General features: G+C 39.5%; 1 protein-coding gene and 1 non-coding gene across 2 annotated transcripts in view; both read left to right on the top strand.

The window, feature by feature from the left end:
* Positions 1–24,820, top strand: part of ALK (ALK receptor tyrosine kinase) — a 713,821-nt gene that overhangs the window by 267,639 nt on the left and 421,362 nt on the right. The gene's annotated exons all lie outside the window — the stretch shown is intronic.
* LOC126025102 (U6 spliceosomal RNA) lies at positions 17,770–17,876 on the top strand. The gene has a single exon (XR_007501148.1). It is a non-coding gene; the product is annotated as a U6 spliceosomal RNA (small nuclear RNA).

Raw genomic sequence — 24,820 nt, 5'->3', positions numbered from 1 at the left:
AGTAGTCATTTCAGTGATATATGTATGGAAGGATTGTGAATTTGGACTACCAAATCTTGGGTTTTATTGGCTATATGACCTAAAGAAAGTTCTTCATTCCCACTGTAGAATGCAGATAGACTTATCATGAGGAGAAGATGTTTCCTATATAACAAGGCCTTTAAATAGCACCAATAAAGCCTAAATAGCAACTGTTCTTTTTCTTATTAATTCTGATCCTGAAGAAGTTTTATTCCAATCAAAGAAGTGGAAACATTTATTTTTTTTTCAACAATAGCAAAAAAATAAACCACCCCAGGTGGTGGTGCTAATCCCCCCAACACAGCACCAATGAAAGATTACTTTGTCATTTACAAAATAAGATGACTAAATAAGACAGTGAACAATACGCTATAGAATTTGAGTCTTTTCTCTTTCTCAGTGGCTTTGTTATGACGTGCCCAGAAGGAAGAACAGGGCAGTCCGTGCTTCTGATTACACAGGGAGACACCCCATAAGCTTGCTTTGTGGGAGCATTCCTAGGACAGAGAAATAGGACAAGTCTGCCCCACTTTACATTAGGTCAGTGTGCAGAATAACACACCTGTGTCTGTGATAAAAGATGATCTTCCAGGTCAAGTAGGGAGGGCGAGTTCACATTCAAGTAAAGGTGGAAGGTGTAGAAATAAAAGAACTGAAGAAGACCCTCCCCAAAGGGCAGAGACCAGAGTTCTCCAGTTATTATACTCTCTTGAAAGGAAGAGGATTGCCTCTCCTTGATTCTTGACTCTCTACCTGTTCCTCCCTGTTCCTTTCCTCCCTCCTCCCATTTTCTCTCTTCCCAAACACCAGAATTTGCCTAACACCCCTCCACCCTTCCTTCCTTATTTACTTTATCCCCACCCACACTCTCTGGAGAAGGAATAAAGGGGGCAATCTTGAGCTTTGATCAGAGGTTGACTACATTGGGTGGTTGGTGTCTAAATGGCCATCACAACTTCTGTTGACTTCTAGGTGAATTCAGCTTCCCAAAGAGCTCTGATGCCATCCTGAGTTATTTTCTTGGCGTCTTTGTTTCTGGTGCCTTTGGGTAAGTTGGGAACAAATGACCCAGGGTGTGCCATATTCTTTGGTCTTTATGGCACTCACCTAGGTGATGTCCTTCATCAGTTGGTACAGCATCTTCTGGACCGAGTAGAATCTCATCACCAGTCAGAAAAAAATCTCTAGGGTGTGAAGATGCAGAGACTTAGGTGGGACCTCAGCACAGGTAACACCCCAAGCTGACGCTCCTGACTCCCTTTCCTCTTGAACATCAGGGTCTTCTTGCCTGAAGTCAATAGACAAAACTGCCTATGAAAGGGATGTTTCAGTGCCCTCGGTAGGAGTGCTGATCTTAAGTTCTAGCGAATGAGTCAAAAAATGCAGCTCTGAAAGAAAGATTTTGTTACCATATGGGAAAGGGAGCTGGGATAGAATTAAGAGAAGAGATAGGAGTCAAAGTGATAAGGCAGGAAAAATAAGAATATTGAGGAGAGAGAAGATGAGAAAGGGGAAAGCTCTTCGAGGCACAGGTTAAAGTGCTCGTAGCACAATTTTACTCTGATGGGAGAAACAAATATAAAAATAGATACATCAGGGCTGGAACCATAATACAGTTGATAGGGCACCTTTCATTAAGCTGCATCAAGTTCAATCACCACCACCATGTACTGGTTCCCAAACCCTGCCAAAATGATCCCTGAGACAGGAGTCAGAGGTAGGAATAAACTTTAATTACAACCAGGGATGGCACCCAAACAAAACAAACAAAATAAATAAAAAACAAAAATAGATACATCACATATAGATATGTGTATTAAAAGGTTAGACTCAAACCCACACTCATTTTCTGTTTTACTTTGTTTTTGGATCACACCCAGCAGTGCTCAGGGATTACTCCTGGCTCTGTGGTTAGGGGTCATTTTGGCAGTGCTCAGGGATGCAGGGGATTGAACCTGGGTCAACGTCATGCAAGGCAAAGGCTCTCCCTGCTGTGCTATTGCTCCAATGCCCGTCCCCCTCATTTTAAACGAAAACACAGAGTGAAAGTGGACCATCAGTAAATCTGACCCCTGAGGTCAGTTATTGCAAATTCAGAGAAGGCTTGGATTTGATATTGGGATATAATTATCTGTTAGACCAGTGGAGTATTTTGATTTTGTTTTGTTTTGTTTGGGGGGGGGTTAACACCCAGTGGTGCTTAGGAGTTACTCTCCTGGCTCTGTGCTCAAAAGTCACTCCTGGCAGGCTCAGGGAACCATATGGTATGCCAGGATTCTAACCGGGGTCTGTCCTGTGTTGGCCGTGTGCAAGGCAAACACCTTACTGCTGTGTTAACCCCAGGAGAGTATTTTGTTTGCTTGTCTGACATCTTGAGCCTAGTCTGAATCTTGATCCAAGGAATTCCCATGGTCTGTTTGAACCATTTCCTGAGACATCATAGGCCATGAGAATGCCTCCGGTGCTGCTCTTTGAGCATTGAATAGTGACCAGATCCTGTTCAGAGTCACAACAGAGAAGAACCCCTTCTCCTCCTCACCTTACATTGTCCAGGTGGAAGAGCTCACCCCAGAGGCAGGGTTCAGATGCCCTAGTAACCGATTTGCTTGTATGACATGGGTCTTTAAGTGCAGCTTCTATCTGATGGCTATGTTCCCCACAAGGATAGGCATCACACCCTTTCCATTGCTAATTTTAAGCAGCATTTTTCAAGTGGAGGCCAGCAGGATATCTTGGTGCCCCCCCCATTTTTAAGGGGGTCACAGCTGAAAAGTACATAAACAGGGAGCCACAGCAGAAGATTAGAGGCTCAATAGTATAGTAGAGGGTATCACAGGAAAGAAACAAGGTCAGAAGGGAGCCATGCTCAGAAAACAAGAAACACTGGTTCGGATTAGTGGTAAAAAAATTGGTAACTCTTGTCAGTTGCAATGGTTCTTAATGGCAAGTCTTCAGGTCAGTGCTTAGACAGATAGCAAACTTCCCAAATATTCCTAGTAACTTTCTATGGCAAGCCTACTGAACATTCCTGGTGGGAGGAAGGAGAAGAGCAAAATTCTAATTTTTCTGAGTTGGGTGGAGCATTCAAGTTAGCCTTCTCACTTACTGGTCTCTAACTGGAGAGGAGGAAGAGGAGCAATTCACCAAGCCCAAGAAGATGTACAATGCAAATTGGGAGAGTATTTTCCCTGGGATCAAAGACAGTACAGTAAGCAAGGGTCTTGTTTTGCATGCAACAAACCCCAGTTCAGTCCCCCAAATTTTAAAGGATTCCCTGAATACCACCAGAAATAACCTATCATCACAGAGCCAGAGTGATGGAAATTCATACCCAAACCCTAATAAAATAAAACAATATTCTTAAAGCACTTGGGACCGGAGAGGTTTAAGCACTTGCCCTACATATTGCTGACCCCAGTTAAATCCCTTGATCCTGTGATAACCTCCAGGGGTGATCCTCAAGCATAGAACCAGTAGTAAGCTTTGAGCACCACTGGATCTGGTGCCAAAGAAACCAAACAAAAATACAAAAATAAGTTCTTCCCCAATTTGATGTTTTCCTTTGTGCCAACATCTGCACATTTTTTTTGATGATAGTGACTGGACACCCACAGCTGCTGTCTGTGTTCAAGGTTTTCTTCTGGCTCTGTGCTCAGGACTCACTTCTGGCAGTACCAGGGACCAAACCAGCTATGTGCAAGTCAAACACCTCACCTCCTGTACTAACTAACTCTCCAACTGTAATGGCTATATGTTGGCATCGAATGGAGAAGAAAATTGAAAAACCACTGCTGCTCTTCCTGGTTCCGAGCAGTAAAGAAATTCTGGTCCCTGTTTCCATGTAGTTTATGAGCCTCCTGCTCTATTGTGGTGGTGCAAGTGTAATAAATGTTATAGCTGTATCTTATATATTATGCAGCACACATAATTAAGAAAATTTGTATCACTTGAACCACCCTAGAAAGTAAATATACTAGCATGAATATGCATGCTGAACAAAATGGCATTCACTGTTCTCACTTATTACATGTCTTAAAAACAGTGCTCATCGTTTTTTGAAGGCAGGTGGTTGGGGGGCACAGATATAGGGAAGCTTTGTTAGAGCACTTCCTTCTCACCAGCTCCATCTCTAGGCCTAGGGCAAGGGTCCATACACGTGGGCAGTTGAGGTGCTGTAGTAATCTAAAAGGAGCCCAGAAAAGCTAAATATCCTGACTGTGAACCAAATTCTTACTCTGGACTCTGTTTGCTACAGACTGCTCACTTTGCTTATAACTTTGCTGCTCATGTACAGAGGCAGAACTAACCCATGCTATGTAGTTTCCTTCTTGTCTTGTACAATGGTCATGCTTTGGCTTCAGTGAATTGGGGCGGGGTGGAGAAAGTGGAGGATCAGAGAAAGTACTAGAATATATGCCTTGAAACCCAGAATTTGTCCTACTCCCAGAGCTGAGACTCGTGGTCTGGTGCCATGCAGGCCATTTCTCCAGCTGTTGAGCTAGTAAGACAGATGTTTCATCCAGCTAGTGACCCAAAGTGACTGGCAAAAATTAATTAATTTGCCGTGGAATGAAATAATATGCTGCTGGTTTGTTTTTCCTTTCCCTTACACCAGTCACCAAAGAATTTGTCATTAGGGATGAATGCTTCCTTTGTAACCAGAATAACCTTATTAATTACAGTTTCCATCATGGCTGAAGAGTTAGACAACAAATCATTGTTTCCTCCTTGGCCCCTGTGACCTACCTTGTCATCTTTCATTGTCTTGCTGGGAGGAGTTTCTCTTATCCTCCTCCACCACCATCATTTCCCATCTCTCTTTGAGCTCTCTTTCAGGAGGGACTGTCAGATAGACCCATTTAGAGTTGTTTTTCTTAACAGAGGAGCTGTTATGTCTTTGTTAGCTTGGACATTTGTTAGGAAAAAAAGAAAAGAAAATCTCAGTCATTCATACCCATATTCCTTAACCTCTGATCTCTTTGTCTAGTACTGCATGGTTGTTTCCTTGCCATTTTTACTCACTTTTGCAGTGTACTTTGCAAAGAGTTCTTCCAATTTGAAACTCTATCTTTGAGCCTCACCACAACCCTTTTGTGCAAGCCCTGTTGTATGAAATAGACTCACAGAGTAGCATTTGAAAAGTCATGCTTCTCCAGTAAGGGATATCAGTTAAATAAAAAACACAAAACTTCTCATTCAAAGGTGTGTGTTCATTGTAACCTACACCAGAAACCTCACAGTCTTGCCTTTCTCCAAGTATTTTTTGGTCTAGATTATACCCTTCACTGCTCGGACTGTCTTTCATTTTAGACCTGTTGCTTCTTTCTTGATGACTTATATCTAACTGTTGGTTATAAAAGTGCTGTAACTAGGTGTCATATCAAGGGACATGGATTATCAAAGATACCCTGTTGGCTCATTCACATCCTATTTCAAAAATCTTGCTTCCCCAAACAGATGCCCCAATCCTTAATGAAAACTTTGCATGAGTTTTAGTGAGGATGAGACAGTTAAGAGATAGGTCAGGGAGTCATTAGCTACTTAGAGAAATTGAACAAAGTTTCTACCCGATTTTTTTCTATCTTTATACAAAAGGATTGAAAACCAAGGAAGATGACATCTGTGATGGAGACTCATGGATTCCCAAACCTCAGATCTCTGCTGTCCAGCAATCAGCTCTGTTGTTGTTGCTATCTCTTCCACGCTAGATCCTGAACTTCTGCACAAAGACAGCAGTTTCAGGATGAGGCTTTCAATTTTGACTATACAACTTTGAGCAGCTCACCAAGTTTACTGTGTTTAGATTCCTCTTAGGTGATGTGGGGACACCCATAGTTTCAACTATGATGGTTTCAGCTGTTGTGATAAATAGACATCTCTAGTAGTGAAATGATTAACACACAGTTAAGTATTTAAAATAGTACAGATATGGAGCTGGAACGATAGCACAGCAGTAGGGTGTTTGCCTTGCACGTGGCTGACACAGGATGGACCTGGGTTCTATCCCAGATGCCTCATATGGTCCCCCAAGTCAGGAGCGATTTCTGAGTTCATAGTCAGGAGTAACCCCTGAGCGTCACTGGGTATGACCAAAAAACCAAAAACATAATTAAATAAAATAGTAGTGATATATCAAGAACTTATATATAATGTATATAACAAATATATGTATAGAGCATATGTATATATGTACATGTATATAATATATTATACACACATATACATTATATTTCCTTTGATCAGGTTCCTGCATATGGGAAGGCCATGTGTATATAATCAGATTATTTTTGGGAGGATGGGGTGAGGCTCTAGAGAAGAGCTCAGGAGACCCAAGTTGGAGTCACCATACAGGACTACTTACGTCCTATAGTATCAAGGATTACTAGAATCAGCCCATTAGTGCTTAGAGGTCACTAGGCCACATCTAGAAATGCTCAAATCTCTCTAGGAATGAACACAGAAATGAATGGGGAATTTTGTGGTACCAGAGATTCAACAAGGCTTATCCATATGCAAGGCATGGATCTTAACTTGTACCATCTCTCTAGGTCAAAGTCAAGTTTTAAAACTTGCATGAGATTATTAGATCTATTGATGTCCCACAGGATAGAATTTAAAGTACTTGGTTTGGAATCGCTTAAATAGATTCACTTATTAAAATTGGACAATACCTCATACAGTATTTCATCAACCCCTCTACCATTTTAATGATAGAAAACTGGACCTTATCTTTAAGAATGTTTTATATATCCTATATACATAATACATAAGTACACATGAAACTTACATGAATATATATGCATGTGTGTATTTATATTGTTTTTATTGAAGCATTTAAAATACATGTCATTATTAGTAAAATTCACTTTTATTTTTCAGTTCTATGAGATTTGATTAACACATACAGTCAAAAAATTCAACCTATAACAAAAAAATTTTTATAGTGCTTCAATTTTTTTTCTTCTGCTCCCTCTGTGTCTTTTGTGAATTAGTACCTATGCTTCTGATAACAAAACCAAAATACATATTTTTGGAGAAAGAAGCTTATGGTTATGACTATGGATATAGCAGAAAGGACACAAAAACTCCTTTCATCTATTCTCTAGCTATTATATGATCATATGTTAATCAATAGAAAAATACAGAATGGAGAAACTTGAGATTGAACTCAACACTTATCCAAGGTACTCTAATTCAACTTCAGCTAATTGAAAAATGAGTTTTTATAATTTTTCTACAAAGACTATCTTATTGTATAAAATCAACACATGTTTATAAACTAGGTTTTTGATGAGTTCGATCTCTGGAAGTAGCTAAGATTTTCTAACACAAGGTGTAGATGATAAAATCTAGAGGCAATGGATCTGAAATGAGGGGGACTGTTTTATCCCATATATTTTTGGAAAACACTTAAGACTTTCTAGACTTATAATAGCTAGGAAATGTGTATCATGAGCCATTCATGAAATCTGTTATCAGTTAAATTTCAATTTAGTGTGGGGTCTCCTATTGGGAAAGGCCATTAGATGTTACTGTTATCATTCACTGTTCTAGTCAAGAACCTGATAGCTTTTCAAAATGCCAAAGCAATTTAGTGAGGTCCACAAAATGTGTAGATCCCAGTTTCTCCAAACCACTAATATAATTGTTGACTGGTCACCATTTTCTGAATCTACCAGCTCTTCTGTTGGATTCCATAGTCACCACTTGTTCACTTGCAGTAACAAGTTGCGCTTATTATAAACTGGATACAGACAACTTTGAGTCTGAAGATATATTGGAGGTAAACATAGGTTGTTCCCTTTGATTTGGGAATATTTTTCCCAGTATATTTGAGTGTTTCTTTGAATTCTAGTTCTACGAACCAGTGTCTGATCTTTAACAGCATAGATCCATGAAGCTTCATGAAGATGTTTCTGGTAGATAGGACAAAAGAACTTGTTTTATTGGGTCGGTCTACAATAAGATAGCAAAGACAGACACAGTCAGTTTATCATCTTTTCTTTATTAACAAATGTCAGAATAAATGATGAGAGTTTCTTTTTCTCAACCTCGGGTACATTTTTTAAATGGATTGATTCTGGGGCATTTCAGTTCATTTACTGACAGTGTCTTAAAGAGTAGAATGTTACTATAATCAATTTTCATTATCATTGTGCAGCTAATAGGGCTAAAAATAAGAACTCTTAATTTGCTATGGCATGATTGATTATCTCAGGAGAATATGGAAATAGCATCTTTTAATATGCCTGGAGAGTTACGTTAGGCCTTTAAAGTTTTCATCCTCAAAACATATCACTTCCTATAATTTTATATCCGCTCATAAAAACAAATAAGGGATCATAACATTACTTTTTTAAGCTTTTAATTTCAATGAGTGATTCCTAGTTCCACTTTTTATATTTACTACTTTTATACACAATCTTAAGGCTCAAATTTTCTTGCTCATAGATCTTCCCATCCTTATTTCTCCTGAAATAATTTTTTGGAAGTCATGCTAGATTTGGAAAACTTGGAGAAGCTTCCATATTCTGCTTGTATCCATTCCTTGAGTTAGTATGGCAAAGAGAGAAACTGAAGCTTATACAGGGTTATAACAAATTCTTGGCTGTGTGAGACTCCTACAATAGTGCTCATTATAAGAATGTTTTTAGCAAACTTATTTTCAAACTGTGTGTATATATATGTATATATAATATATATGTATATATATCTGCATAAATATTCTTGCGATTTTTGTTTAGAGAAGTTTATGGAAAAGAACCTGTATGTCCTAGACTCAATACAGTGCTTGATGTAAGAATGTTTAAGAATTTTCAAGTGTATCTGCAGAAAGGTTCTAAGGTTTATGTTGAGAGAAGTCTATGAAAAAAATTTTGGGGATATATATAAGATATGGAAAAGGCTGTTGTTTTGAGAATGAGGTATACAATGTAAACTTTGATGTTTGAGTTCTGATCTGAGGATCCAGTCTGGGAATAGAAAAGTAGAACAAAAGTTTTGTAATTTTTCTCATTATTTGTGTTTTGTTTAAAACGGAAAAGGTGGAAAATGTAAAGTGAACCTAGGTAAAAGCCTAACAAAGGCTCTTCCCCTAACTTTCTGTTTCCCTAACCTCTTTTGTTATGTAAAACCACACCTGGATTATAGGGCCTTCCCCAACCCCAGTGGCTGGGGTTCTGGATAATAAAGAAAAGTGCTGGCTTGGGGAGAGAGATGATCAAAGAGAAGACACATGGGATAGAGTTCAGAGAAAAAGACATGGCTTAGGAGCACAGGTCAGGGAGAGCTCTGCAAAGAAAGCACATGGCACAGAGACCAATGGCAGAGAAAAGCCTTGAGGAATAAGACGAGCTGACTCCAATGAATATCTTTTCTGACTGCTGTGTATTATTTCTCCACCACTACCCTGCTTCATCAGCCTTAGTCGGCCTAAGGAGTTAGAAACACGGTCCCTGGGGTGGCCTTGGAACTTTGTATTTTATATTTTAATTCTGCAGGGGTCAAGTTCCAATTATTTTCCATCTTCTTGCTCATCTCTCGAATCTTTGGAGCTTCAGTTTCCCTAGTTGAATCACAAACACTAATGCTTTGGGGAATTATTTTGAGATAATTTGCCAATTACATGTTATAAGTTCACCTTCACCTTTTTCCTAAAATATTAAATTTGGTATGATATTTTTGCTATTCCTTTTTTTTTCTTTTTTTTGGGGGGGGGATTGGGGCCATACCTGGTGACATTCAGAGCTTACTCCTGGCTCTGCACTCAGAAATCGCCCCTGGCTGAGGGGGGAAGGGGACCATTTGGGATGCCGGGGGATCCAACCTAGGTCCATCCTAGGTCAGCCACATGCAAGGCAAATGCCCTACCATTGTGCCACTGCTCAGGCCTATGCTATTCCTTTTCTCTCTATTTTTTGTCCTTCACTCTTTATCTAGTTCCCATTCCTTTTCCTTCTAATAAAAGTTTGATTTCCCTTTATTCTTGCCCAGCACTTTATTGAGAATCTATACATGTCTAGTCCTTTGGGATATATTGAAACATTTACTCCTTATTATAAACTTTGTGGAGCACTTATTACTATGACCTTTTTACACATAAAGTTTGGTGTTGTAATTAACTTAGGGAACTAAGTGACTAACCTGAGCTTTGGAAGTGAAACTAAAGATCATGTGACTAACCTGAGCTTTGGAATTGAAACTAAAGATCACGTGGCCTTTGAGAACTGTTCCTCAACCGAGGTACTTCACAACTTGAAATAGCTGTCATTTCCTAGACTAGTCTAATTAAAAGTCGAGATATAGTACACTGAAAAGCAGAGTGTAGAAAAGGAGCGGCAATTGGAGACAATCCTAAGTGGTGAATGGGGACTTTCTTATTCCTTCATACCAGTGTTTCTTGTGACTTTCAAGCTGTCAGGGTAATTTTCACTATGGAAATGGAATGATGACTCTCAGCGGTACCTCTTTATTATTTCCCCTTATGGTTTTAAATCACTCTTGCCCCCCAATTTTTAAGTACTTTAGTAACCAAAACTCAATCATTTGGTACTGAACTATAGACAGGAAACTATAAATCAAGGGTTATTGACCTGAGAATTCTCATACCTGGCAAATTCTAGGGAATCCCTAAATCTACCTGTGGATCAAAAAGATAAAATGTCTTAACACACCAGGTACTTTAAAAAAAATAATATGGAAACAATCATGGAGAACGAAATATAGGTTCATTAAAGAGCATCACTAAATTAACAGGACAGCAAAACTCTCTTAATTAACCTCCCCTTTATCAGCTTACAGAATTACCCACTCCCTCTGTAAAACATTCCAGTGACTGTCCATAGCAGACTCAACACTCGAGGTCAGCAGTCTATATTTTCCCGTACAATCTGTTCCCTTCTGTTGTCATCACTTACCATTCTGGCTTCCCACAAGTCTGTTGTATTTTTTCACAAAGGTATTTATGGTAATTACAAAATTCAATTACAATGCATGCAGAGAGCTATTGTTTCTATGAAAAGTCAGTGGCATGCTTTGAAAATACTCAATAAAGGCAAACCACTAAAATATATGTTGCTGTTGAAAAAGGTTGGGATTCTGAGGAAGACTCTGTCATTCCAAGAAGCATCATATAAAACACAGCCCTCATGTATGGGACACAATGTAGAATAGGTAGTCTTGACTTTGGTAATAGGATCATGGTACCAGAGGGGGGAAGAGAAACATTCCTCATTTTTGGAAGTCTTTCTTCAAAGTTCCCTGCCAATTTATATAGATCGTATTTTCATTATAAATTCAGGCTGGAAATTATTGACAGTACATTAAAGGTTCATTGAAATGAAATGTTAAAGGAGAATGTTTGAGAGGTGATTAACAAGCAGGACCCATACCCATATGAAGCCTCATCCCTCCATTCTTCTTAGGTAACTTGACCTTACCCGCAAGACCCCACCCATTTCCTGGGAGGGGTCTTGGAAAAGGTAGATAAGGCCTTTGACCCAGGGGATTAGGGATCTCACCCCTTTTGGTCTTTGGCCAGCATGGAGGTCAAAGGGCTTAAAGGAGTTAAGATGCAGGGCTAGCTAAGAATGGCTGAATGCTTAAAAGGTTATGATACAGGCCACACATGTGGTGGATAGGGCATGAATAAAGTTGATGCTTCCTGATGCCTGTCTCTGGATGAGTCTGATTCCGCCGTTCACCTAAACCTGGGACCCGCCAACTGAATGGGGATTACGGAGCCATGTGGCCTGGGATGGCAGAGAAAAATTCCTCCATCCATCCACCTCTATCCAGCACCATCGCTAATTATTTAATGCAACACCCATAGATAACAAAACTTGACTAGCTCTGTCAGAATGGTTAACATATCCTGTTCTATGGTTCTTCAATTTAACTGGCTCTTTAGATTAACACCTGACCTATTAGTCCCTGGATATTCTGGCCTTTGTACATTTAACATGTTCTCAACCAGGTGTTCAAAGAATAATATGTGTTGGAAGATCATCTACAGACAATTTTGAAGTTACAATGGGGACTTATTTTGATGCCCTCCGATGATTTTCAGCTGAGTGTAGGGGAAAGGTAATGCTGTCAGTGTGAGGGAGGGCGCTGAGATTCCTGCAAACAGCCCTTATCGGTTTTTGTGTAAACCACACACTCCCCAACAGCCCACACCACTGTTGTTCCAAGAGCTCCAAGTCACTGTGAGGCGACTAGCAGACTCTGCATTCTCCATAATTATACCCAATTTTCCAATTGAATTATCGCATGATTTAATTCCTTGGCTGCATCTGGAGAGCATCAGCATTGTGCAGCTGTTGCAGCTTCAAGAGCTAATTGTTGCAAAAAAGTAACCTAATTGAGCTAAAAGTAGCCCTGTTGCAATGCACTAGAGTCAGAAGGGGAGGGTTTGCAAACTTTCATTTCCCAATTTCGCTCTGGTTGAACCATCACCCAAAGGGCCCGAGGGGGGTAGAAAACATTTCAGTTCTGTTAACATGGAGACCTCATGGGGGTATGGTTATTGTCAGTGGATAAAAGCCCTTAAGTGAGTCAGACATATCCAGATACAAAAAATACAGAGACCTGAAAACTCTATTTGGCATGTCTCAAAGAATCAGGACAAATCAGATTAGGTTATAAAGTCAAGGCCCTATTAGAGAGAAGTCAGTGTATCATCCAAAAAAAGAACTGGGAAGCCAATTGATGATGAGGCCTCAAGACATTCAAAGACCCTCAACTCTTAGTTTCACTAAGAAAGTCATTAATGACACACCTGTCATTAATTAATCCATGTAATGAAGTCATCTTATGAGTCCATAGAGGACAGACTGATTTGAAGGCATGCTTCAGTCTAAATATTCCCTGATGTTCATCTTCATCTAATTTTATTTGTTATATCAAAAACAGGGATTCTGAATTCGGGAAGGCATTAATTGGTAACTTTCCTAATAACTTCCCTATTTTTCTTTCCTTCTCTGTGGTTCCAAGGATGTGGCATTCAATTCCCAAAGGAGCTCACTCCTCTGCATATAAATGGGTGTATACACAGGCTCTTTTTCAGCTTAAAGAACTTCATTAGAAAGCATTAGGTATATAATAAAAAAAAGTAGAAGGTTGGCAGAGGATATAGCAGACCATCAGAAAGCCACACATAGATGATGGAGGTACAAGAGAGTCAACTAAGGGAAATCCTAGGGAGACTTGAAATGGTTTCCATGATGAGTCCAGGATGCAAGTAGAGGTGAGAGCATGAGTTTGGACCATGCTAATCATGGGTTCAATGCCTCTTGGTATCGTGAATCATGGCATTTATTTATTGGGGGGGGGGGACACACACCCAGTAGCACTCGGGAATTATTCCTGATTCTGTGATCAGAAATCACTCCTGGCGAGCTCAGGGGACCATATGGGATACTGGGGGTCAAACCAGAGGCTATCCTGCCACTTGCAAGACAAATGCCCTACTGCTTAGCTATCACTCTGGGCCTGATAGTTCTAAACTGTTCCTCCTCAAGACTCATAATAGTAGTAGTTAAGCTTATGCTCTCCTCTTTAGGAAGAAAAGAAGAATGTCTCTGAGGAGACAACAAGGTCCAAGAGAATATTTGCTAATACTGACAATAAGAGTACCTTGGTGTAATGGTTTGATTCTGGCCTGATCATCATCCTGTGACGTTCTTAAGGCAGCAGCGTAGACACTCCCCTACATACACATTACAAAAAGATTCTAATTGGCTTTATATTTCTTCCAATCATAAATAAGGACAAATTAAGACCACTGTATATCTAATAATACAATTTTTGTTGAATGGGGCTACACCCAACTCTGCTCAGAAATTTCTCTTGGCTCTGCAGGCAGGGATCAATTCTGGTGGGACGTGGGTAACTGTCATGTTAGATTTCGAACCCAGGTCATCTACATTCAAGGCAACTTTTCTACATATTGTACTATATCTCCCTCTCCTAATGATGGAGTTCTTATTGGAAACCATAAATGACAACTAAACCAAACATGTTGTACATCAAAGCAGGGGAGGGGACAGTTTTCAGAGTAAACTTGGAGCAATCGTGGTAAAGACAGTTTAACCCCTCCCCCACATGCATAAACTTATAATAACCCTAGAATATGTTTGGCACAATTAAGTTTAAAATAGAAAACCATACCCCATAGTACATAATTTCAAAATTTTAGAGCAGTAGAAAATAAGAGTATACATCTTCCAGAGGATATACATAAGTCATATATAAATACTAATAATTGAATGGTATCTCTCCTAATTATATCAAACTAAGGAGTTTAGAAATAGATCTAGTTGAAGATGCCTTCAAATCCCATAAGAAAATGATTTCCAACCCAATTCCATACCTAGCCAAGCTGTCTTTAAATAGGAAATTAAAGGCATCTGTATAACTGCAAGGTCTCAGAAACCATTTTTATTCCCGCTTTCTTGAAAGGATATTGGAGGATATACTGTGTCAAAATAAGAAAACATGGAAACCAGGAAACAAAATCTTCTCCACCCCCTCCAGCTCAAAATGCGTTTCTGACACAGATGTGAAAAATGTGGAGGTTGAGTTGAAAGTATTGCGTGTTACAACTCAGGTGGACTCTGAAGATATTGTATTAAAAAAATTGAAGTAACACAGTAACAAAAGGACAGATTGTCCTGATGCCACTTCTGAGGTCCCTACAATAGTCCAATTCATATACAGTAGAATGATGGTTGCTGGAGGCAAGTAGGATAGAAATATGGAAGATAATTGTTTAATGGGTAAGGAGTTGGAGCTGTATGGTGCTGATAGAGAATGCATTAATTCCCTAATAATCTTACATTTTGCACTTAAAATTAGCTACCATGGCCACTTTCATGTCATGTATATTTTACTATTATTTATTTAAAAGTATTTGCTCGCAGAAAAGGGAATTTAGAGGCAGCCACCTTCTTTTATAAGTCCAGAACATTTATTGACTTTTAAATGATGTGTGTCAAATACTCAGATAATAAAAATACCCTCAAAGTGTGTGTGTGTGTGTGTGTGTGTGTGTGTTTGTTTGCTTTTTGGGCCACACCAGGCAGTGCTCAGGGGTTACTCCTGGCTCTGTGCTCAGAAATTGCTCCTGGCGCAGGTTACCATATTAGATGCCGGGGATCGAACCCTTGTTCATCTTGGGTCAGCTGTGTGCAAGGCAAACACTCTACCATTTGCTACCTACCATTCTAGCCCCCTAAAAGTATATTATGTTTTGTAGTGGACAATGTGGGCAAAAGTAACTGGATGATCAGAATCAGAAAGGAAAGGGGATATTTATGAGAAATTACGTGTTTCTGGTGGATGTTGAAGAGTTTGTATGGAGGACCAGGGTTTTAATTCTTTTAGTCAGTGTCCCTGACTGTATGGCAAACACTAACTGATATAAAGTGATTATTTCCTTTGAAAAGATACATTTTTAAAATTTAAGTTTGCTACAAATAATTGCAAGTGACACTGGTTTTGAGTTTTTGGTAATAATGATATTTATTTCTCTAAATTTAAGTTAATAAATGTTAATTGATTTCCAGGTAAATTAAAAACACACAATTTAAGGTCCCCCCCCAAAAGTGAGAGTGGTGTATGGATGACCACAATAGAAAAAAAATCAGGGATCCTGGTGTGTGTATGTGTGTGTGTGTGTGTGTGTGTGTGTGTGTGTGTGTGTGTGTGTGTGTGCGTGCGCGCGCGCGCGTGGTTGCATGTTCATGCCAATTACAAGTCCCTTATTGAGCAAAAGAATGGATCACATTCTTCTTCAGCTCCCCCATAAAACTGGAAACACTTTCAGAGGGTTTTCCAAAGTGAGAGATGGAGTTTCAAATAGAAATGGTCTGTTCATGAGTAAGAAGAAGCAGCTGCTATAAAAAGGAAAGATTTAAGACCACCAATAGATCATTTTGGTGGTAGAGGAGTTAGGATAGAAAGATTAAGAACAGGAAGACTAACAAGAATCTGCTGCAAGGCTCTGAACAGGAGGCCATGGACCTGAGTTCTAGCCTGGACAGTGTATAAGAAAAGAAAGAAAAGAGACATTGCACTCCCAACCATAAGCCTGAAGACTAATCAACTGAACTGCAAACATTGCATTTAAAAAAAACACCTTATGAAAAGCAAGGGTGACATATCCAAATAAAGAAGTGATGGTAAATGTTTATTGTTACACTGGGAACCTCTAATATTAGTTGTTTAATAAGAACAATAGCACTTAAAGTGCATTTTTTCAAGTTCAGAAACCATAAAGAAGCTCCAAGACAAACTAGGAGAAAAGTCATGTTATTGTGAAAGGAGACTAAACTTGGAGTTATTCACTTATTCATTGACACCACACTATTTTATTTTAAACACATGTGTATGCAGAACCTACGTTTCATTGCTCAACCGTCAGTGAGTAGAACTGATGTCAGACTATTTTCCTGGTGTTTATTCTCTTATACATAAAAGATATAGATGATAGAAAGATAGAAACTAGAAAAAAAGACAAGTACTATTCAATGTTATGAGAAGACCAGGAAGACAGGAATGATGGGGATATAACTTTTCAAAAGATGGTCATTTCAAGTGTTATGTGAATACTGATATTTTGGTAAAATTTGAAGATATTAATGAGCCCTGCAGTATATTGGAGGAAATGACCCACCGTAGAGTAGCAAACACAATGTCTCTATGTCAGAATAAGGCCCAGAATGGCCTAGGAGGCCAATATGATGGGTGCAGGGCAAATAAAGAGAGGGAAGCAGAAGAGGTTAGGATAATGTTGTGGGAAGCAATAAAGGATCACATAAGGACTTTCCCCTTTGATCTTCAGAGAAATTAAAGACTTCTGAAAAGGTTTGGGACAAAGAAGTGGTAAAGTGCTCTAATGTAGGTGTTAAAAGAATTCATTTAGCCACTGTGTTGAGACCAGCCTGGTGTAACCAGGGCTGAGAGGTGTAAATGGAATTTGCAAGAATTCAAGCAGATAAAATTAAAAAATAAAATGAGTCCAGTGCTTTCAAGAAAGAAAGGAGAAAGGTGTCAGGTTTGTGGTGCATTTTGGAGGTAGAGCCCAATGATCTGGATGTGGATGTGAAAGAGAAATGAAACCAGAGTGACATCAATAGTAAAGATCTGTATAGATGACATTATAATTCATCAGGGATGGAAATGACTATGATCCAATTTCAAGGGATCATGAGTGATGAATGGGGCCAGAACTTGGAATGGTCTGAACTGAAACTGTGTCTTCAGTATCTTTGCTAGGAAGATAGGATTTCTTTAGGAATGAATAATGGTAAAGAAGATCAGAGAGAGGTCCACAGACTAGGAAATGACACCATTTTGAGGAGCTGAGGGGAAACCAACCAGAGAGACTAGAGAGGACCTTGAGGTAGGAGGAGAACAAAGAGGGTTTTGCCAGCCCTTGTCAGGAGAGGAAAATGTGGGAGTGACAGTGACTATTTTTTGATAGAGGCTATGGATAGTGGAGGAACAGCCTCAGAAGACTGAAAAGCTTTCACTATGTGGAATTGAGTAGGAACTTTGATAGGACTGTTTTCTAGAAGCTGGGGGCCAAGCTTGACTGAAGACATGATTGCTGGTCCCAAGGATAGGACAATGGCACAAGATGACTGGATATCACTGCCATCTCTCTAGTCATTTCTTTATTGGTACAAACTATCCATCTAGACTGGATTTCCGAAGCACCCTTTCCTTCTAAAATTGTGAGATTTTGTACTTGCTTCGGCAGCACATATACTAAAATTGGAACAATACAGAGAAGATTGGCATGGCCCCTGCGCAAGGATGACACGCAAATTCGTGAAGCGTTCCATATTTAAAAAAAAATTGTGAGATTTTATGGGTATTCTAATAAAGCATGCTTTGGGGGAGCTTATGGGTGGTCGCACCTGGCAGTGTTCAGGCTCTACTCCTAACTCTGTGTTCAGAACTGTTTCCTGTTTCAGTGCTCAGGGACAGTATTCAGTGGTAGGGATAAACCAGGTTCAGCCACATATAAGGAAAGCACCTTAGCACTTATACTCTCTCTGGCACAGAAAACTCTTTGTCATGTTACAAAACTGACCCCACCAAAGTTTTGGACCCTGAAATGTGAAAGGGTCAGGAGAAGATGAAAGACATACAGAGAATTGGCTGGTGGATTTTTGTGGAAGGAGCCATGCTAGCTGCTATTTATTTCACATGCGCATGTGCATATACAACAAGCTTTCTGAATTCTCCCTCCGATTTAGTTTTGTCTTTTTTGCCTTTGTTCCATGTGTTGTATTGATCCTGTTTAATTAAGTCTTCTAGACTCTGATTAAACAAAGTATGTTTTGGTAATTTGACACTTGGATGACTCCGACCTTTCCCATGGAGGCAGCTACATATCTCTACCCAATGAAGCAAAAACTTTACAAAATTGAGTAAGTGGGTGGGAGAGAAGGGGAAATAAAGAGCCTTTCTTTATTCACTGTTTTCAGGATTGGCCTTGGGTATTTTGTGACAATATTGACTCTGGTTCTAGGAGGCCAGAAAATTGTGGGATCTATGCAATCTAGTTAAAGAACTGATACCTGGAATTCAGCTGAGTTAATAATCTCCAGAGTCACTGATGTACAGACATCCTGACTTAATACTAGATTATCCTGGGGAAATGTACCAAGTAAGAGGAGGGCCACAGTGTTTGGCAAGTGTCACAATACTCATGTTGGTTTCCAAAGGCACAATCTGAGACAAATAATGATCCAATGCAGTGTTGCATCCCTAAAAATCATCCCAATTTTCTGAAACTGATCTATTTAAGAAATGACCTGCGCAAGCATCGCTTTTTTAAATGTGCTCTTTGAAAAAGTACTTGTAAAACGTCACAGTGCTGGGTTGAGTTTTTGTATTTGCAAGGTCTTTCTGTGTCACCGACAAACTGTGAACCTATCTGGTTGCTAAGGAATATATAATTTCTTAAATCATAACAAGCATAATTGCTAACAACTAGATTCCAGTGTGAAATGGAGCCAATTCTGCTACACTTAGAAAGTAAGGAACAAAGCAAGACTAAAACCCCTTAATTTAAAAAAACAAAAAAATACTTACTGGGATTTATTTATTCTGAGGATGCAAAGAGGTGCTGATATGATTATAATCTCAATGTGCTTTTGGAACCACAGAGCTCGACAAAGCTCAGTGCAAGAAATAATAAAAGGAAAATAACAGGAAGCTATAAAATTTCTATTGTTATCACACCTCATCTCTCCTCTCTATTTTCGAAGAAAGGGTCTGAGTTTAAACCAAGAAATTCAGAGAGACATGGTACTGAGAATTGAGGCTTTTGTGAAAATGCCTATCATCCTAAACAACACTAGGACTTAACATTCACCCAATCAAATGAGTGAAAGTATTAGAGTTTTTTGGGGGGCCTGCGTGATAGCATGGTATAGCATGGTGGTATCCTTGCATGCTGCCGACTTGGGAGGGATCCGAGTTTGATCCCTGGCATCACATATTGTCCCTCCAGCCTTCTAGGAGCAATTTCTGAGTGCAGAGTCAGGAGGAACCCCTGAGCACCGCCAGGTGTGGCCCAAAACAAAATAACTACAATGTGTGTGTGTGTGTGTGTGTGTGTGTGTGTGTGTGTATTAGAGTTTTTAAAATAAACAGAGCAAATGAATTTAAGATCAGTTTCATTAATAACTTTACCAAGAGATTTGTTTTCTGAAACACAGACAAATATGAAAGTTTAAAAATTCTCTATTTTGAGGCCGGAGAGATAGCACGGAGGTAAGGTGTTTGCTTTGCATGCAGCAGGTCGGTGGTTCAAATCCCGGCATCCCATATGGTCCCCCAAGCCTGCCAGGAAAGATTTCTGAGAGTAGAGCCAGGAATAACCCCTGAGCTGTCGGGTGTGACCCAAGAACCAAAAAAAAAAAAAAAATTCTCTATTTTAATAGTAATGTAGTAGTTTTGCTGATCATGACAAAAAAATGAGAGGAAGCAGGTAACTAAGTTAATGATGGAGACCACCATATGTTGCAGCCTAGTTTTAGACTTTGATATACAAAGAAGTTTTAAAAAATTATTGCAAGGTTGAAATGATGCTATTTGAAGCAGCAGATGGGTCCAGTAAATTTAGAAGTAGAGATGTTTAACCATCAGTGCCATGACCTGAGGAAGGAGAAAATGTCATCAGAGTGGAACAACTGGTCTTTGTAATCATTGCTTTTATGTTGGAGTGGAAACGCTCAGAGTCAGACCATGGATGTATCTGTTGATCCCTTGCCATCTTAGATGTAAAACCAAGATCAGAAAAGTAGAATTATATTCCTCAAGTCTCAATGAGTTAGCACAGAGCCCAAGTTAGAATCCAGGTTTCTCCAGCATAGTGCTTCAATGGCATGTGTAATTAAGTTCTTGTGATGTGTCTGACGTAGAAGAGATTGAAATGAAAAGCTCTGACGGGGATTGGCAAAGACAGGCTCTGTGAATGAGGAACAAAACCCCAGAAGAAGGAATAAACCTTTACGTCTGCCACATTTATATTAGAACAGTCAACTAAATAAATGTCCGTTGACCTGCTCCTTTTTTCTCATTCCTGTCCCAAACCATTCTATGGGTTTCAAATCTATACTGATTGTTACCAAGGCATTGTTTTCCATCTCTTCTAATATCTATATTATTTCTAATTGCATGACTTTTTTTTTTCCTTTTTGGGCTGCACCCTGTGACACTCGGGGGTTACTCCTGGCTATGAGCTCAGAAATTGCTCCTGGTTTGGGGGACCATATGGGACACTGGGGATTGAACCCAGGTCCTTCCTGGATTAGCCATACTAATTAGGGGTTAGGCCCCTAATTGCATGACTTTTTAAAAATCTCTTCCTGTATCTCTGTCTGGAGCTGTGCAATACAGAATACTGCCTTTATTATTTCCCTAATGAGTTACTATAGTTCTCTATCCTTCAAGACATCCAGATTCCAATTTGCAGCCTTATTTTTATTTTTTACTGTTACTTGCATGTCTCCAAGTAATGGCAATCAAGCAACATAACATAATACATTTTATAATCACAATAGCATCTCTTGTCTGGCCCTTCTCTGCCTGCTCTTGATCAACCTCTATGCCATGAGCTTTCTATCTCTAGTATTTTATTAAGAGGATTTTCCTCCAAAATCTCAGACTTGGCCATAGTATCTCTACTGAGAAAATCTTTAGTAGTCCCTACTGTTTATATAATAAGCTTAATACTTCTTAGTTTAAAATTGTTCAAGCCCATGTTTTCAACAGATTTTTTTCCATTACTTATCATTTTATCTGTCTCTAAGTCAATGTTGGCATATTCGATTGGTCCCTCACTCTCTCTGTGCTCATCTCCCAATTTGCCCAAATGCTGGTGCTGAATTTCTAGTGTCTATCCTGAGAATTCGTTACTGGGCTACCTTATTTTACCTTTCAATGCAATTTGAGATCATTCCCAATCTCAGAGAAACCTTTATTATCTTTCACCAATTAAGATTTCCTTTGGCTTTCTCCCAAACTATTCCATCATGTCACTCTGTCTTTTGAACTCTTCATCCTCATTTCCCATTAGGCATTGTGATTATTCTAAGGTTTAAATCCCAATTAACTATGAGCTCCCAGAGGATAGAGACATGTTTAATTTAATTTTGATATAGAGATACAGACTAGCTCTTAAGTAGATGGGTCTTTGAGACAAGATATAAAATTAGCATACAAAACTCAAGATGTTGATATTAGTTTCCTTTTTTTTTTTAACACTTTCAAAATGGCTACACTTTTATTGTTGCCTCCGTCTCCGGTTCAGTGGACAGATTGGTCTGTCTTCCTCTTCTCTGGTTGCCAGTCCAGCGTCCTGAAGTCCTGGTTTGTATTCTGCTACTTAGAGGCCTGTCATTGAATTTCGTGGTCAGCCCCACAAGGCCTATTATTCTCCTGCTCTTTGTAGCTTCCTTTCCTTTGCTCTTTGGCCACTTGGGTGAGAACTGATGCTTTTCTTTCCTCCACTGAGTGAGAAATCATAATAAGAAGTTTCATGACCTAAGCACCTTAGGACCATTTTTATGTGTTTGCTCACCATTTCTATTACCTCATGTAAGCAAGTTAAAAGGATCAATAAGAATTAACTAGACTTCCTGCCCCCCCCCTTTCTGTTCCAATTCCATAGTAGAAAGCTCACCTCCTTTCACACTAAGAACTTTTGATCATTGAATAGTTAGTTGAAGGAAAGACAGAATAAATATGAGGGAATATATCCCTGAAGTCATTAGGAAAGTTGGGTTGGTAGAAGACAGGTAAAGAAGTGAAGATCAATAAAGCTGAATTTCCCTCATAGACTAACAGATGGAAGAAATTGCTGTGTGGTAGTTTTTGATTTTTGTGGACTTTTATCCTTAGAGTAGCTAAAAAACTAAGTTTTGGGTCTAAGATCAGGGATATTGCAGTACAAACCCCCTATAAGTCAGACCCAGTAAAAAATGAAAAAGCAGAAGAGATTTTGAGGTAAAATTTATGTAAACCCAGATTGGAAGTCAACCTCTGATTACTCACTATCTGTAGATTTTGAAGAACTATGTCTCAGGTCCGTAGTGCTTCATTTTTTTCTGTCTCCCAATGTATGCAGGAGCCAGCACAATTTAGGAGACTTGATTTACCTTTGCTGATTTGGCTTCTTTTCTCTGAGCTTATTTATGGCTCTAGTAGCAGCCTTGTGTCCTTGCTGATAAAGGAAAACTGAATTGTATTCTAGGCTCCAGGTGCTGGGGCAACTCCCCAGCTACCAACTTTTCCCAAATAGGAGGAGATGAAACCTGTAATGTAAAAGGGAGAATCAGTAGAACCCTAGAAGAGAACCTCACAGATTTGAGCCTATGTTCACGTTCATGGGAATCCTGGAGATGTTATAATTTGGGACCAGAAAGATAGTACTGGGGTTGAGGCACTTGCCTTGCACATAGCCAACCCCGGTTTAGTCCCCAGCAACACATACAGACTCGAGTGCAGAATCAAGAATTATCCCTGAACATAGTTGGGTGCAGTCCAAATCACCTCATACTATAAAAATAAAAATGGTTTTGTTTCAGAAGCTCTGAGCTGGAATTCAGGTTCTTGTGCCCCATAAAAAGCATATGGGGAGGGGCTGGAGAAATAGCATGGAGGTAGGGCATTTGCCTTCCATGCAGAAGGTCGGTGGTTCGAATCCCAGCATCCCATCTGGTCCCCCGAGCCTGCCAGGAGTGATTTCTGAGCATAGAGCCAGGAGTAACCCCTGAGCGCTGCCAGGTGTGACTCCCCCCCCCCAAAAGCAGATGGGGAGCATTAAAAGGGAGAGGTACTGGGGTCCTTAAAAGAGGGAGTTTGGTAGACTGGTGGTAGGCCTGGTGTTGAAATTATATACATGAGAAACCACCAATGACAGTATTATAAATCAAAGAACCTCAATCAACACAAAATAAAATATTTTTTAATTATCTAAAGGAAAAAGCAGAATCCTAAACTTTAAAATTCAGCCCAGCAGGGATTCACATTTTAACTACTCATTAGAAATGAGATAGGCAGTCCAGGAGAGGACCTTTTGCTAAACATTTAGAAAAAAACAAAACATAATCTAAAAATCAAGATATGGTCTGAAAAGGTGGTTTGCTCTGCCATTGCTCAAGGCTTCCAAACCATAGGTCCCAGACTATACCTTACAGAGGGATGAAGGACTCAGCCCTAATTCTAGGACTAGATACTTCCCACCCCATAGAAAGGGAACTGCTGACGCTAAAAGAAGGTCACTGGAGCTCAAGACTCTTTCTGACAAAGCCAGAGCAAAGAGCTGTTATCTGCATCCAGAAGTCCCAAGGCAAGGCACCTTGGACAAAGTAGATAACTAATAATTCAACAACAATGCTCTCCATGCTATAGTGTCCCACATCCCAACTCAGATGCACAATTTCTTTCTTTAAAATTAAAAATATATACATGTATATATATTTAATATATACATAGTTATACTTTATTTCTATATATTCTTATTAACACACTGTGATTTGCAAAGTTGTTTGTTTATAACTGAGTTTCAGGTATATAATGTTCTAATACCAATCCCTCTAACAGTGCCAACTTCTCACCACCAGTGACCCAGATTCTTTCCCCAACTCAACCTTCTGCCTCCAGCCTGTCTCCTTATAGGATTAAAGTTTGGTTGTTGTGGTTTGGGTATCAATGGTTTTTTTGTTTATTGTGTTGTTAGCCCTGTGGTTTAGTTATATATATGTATATATATATATACATATATATATTTATATATATATGTGTGTGTGTGTGTGTGTGTGTGTGTGTTTCCAGTCACAGATCTAGCCTCTTGTCATGTCCTTACATGCAGGAATTTTTTCTCTGCCCTTTTTGAAACATTCTGGAATCCCACAGGGGGCAGGTTGATAGACTCTGGTTGAGGAATGTTGCATTGCCAATCACACCATCTGGTGGTTGCCACACCCCTCTAGTATGGGATGCAATTTTTTTCTCTGTTATGTGACATATTCTGGAGTCACCTGCATTTCAGATCTGAATTGTGGGCTTTTTCCTTTCCTTTACAATACCCAGGGGACTGGAGAGATAGCACAGTGGTAGAGCCTTGAATGTGGTCGACCCAGGACAGACCTGAGTTTGATTCCCAGCATCCCATATGGACCCCCTGGGCCTGCCAGGTGTGATTTCTGACCACAGAGCCAGGAGTAATACCTGAGTGTCACTGGGTGTGATCAAAACAAAACAAAACAATGCTACA

The sequence above is a fragment of the Suncus etruscus genome, chromosome 12 (assembly GCF_024139225.1).
Source record: "Suncus etruscus isolate mSunEtr1 chromosome 12, mSunEtr1.pri.cur, whole genome shotgun sequence".
NCBI classification, from domain to species: domain Eukaryota; kingdom Metazoa; phylum Chordata; class Mammalia; order Eulipotyphla; family Soricidae; genus Suncus; species Suncus etruscus.
Note: the sequence above shows the minus strand (reverse complement) of the source record. Positions and strands in the feature narration are given on the sequence as shown.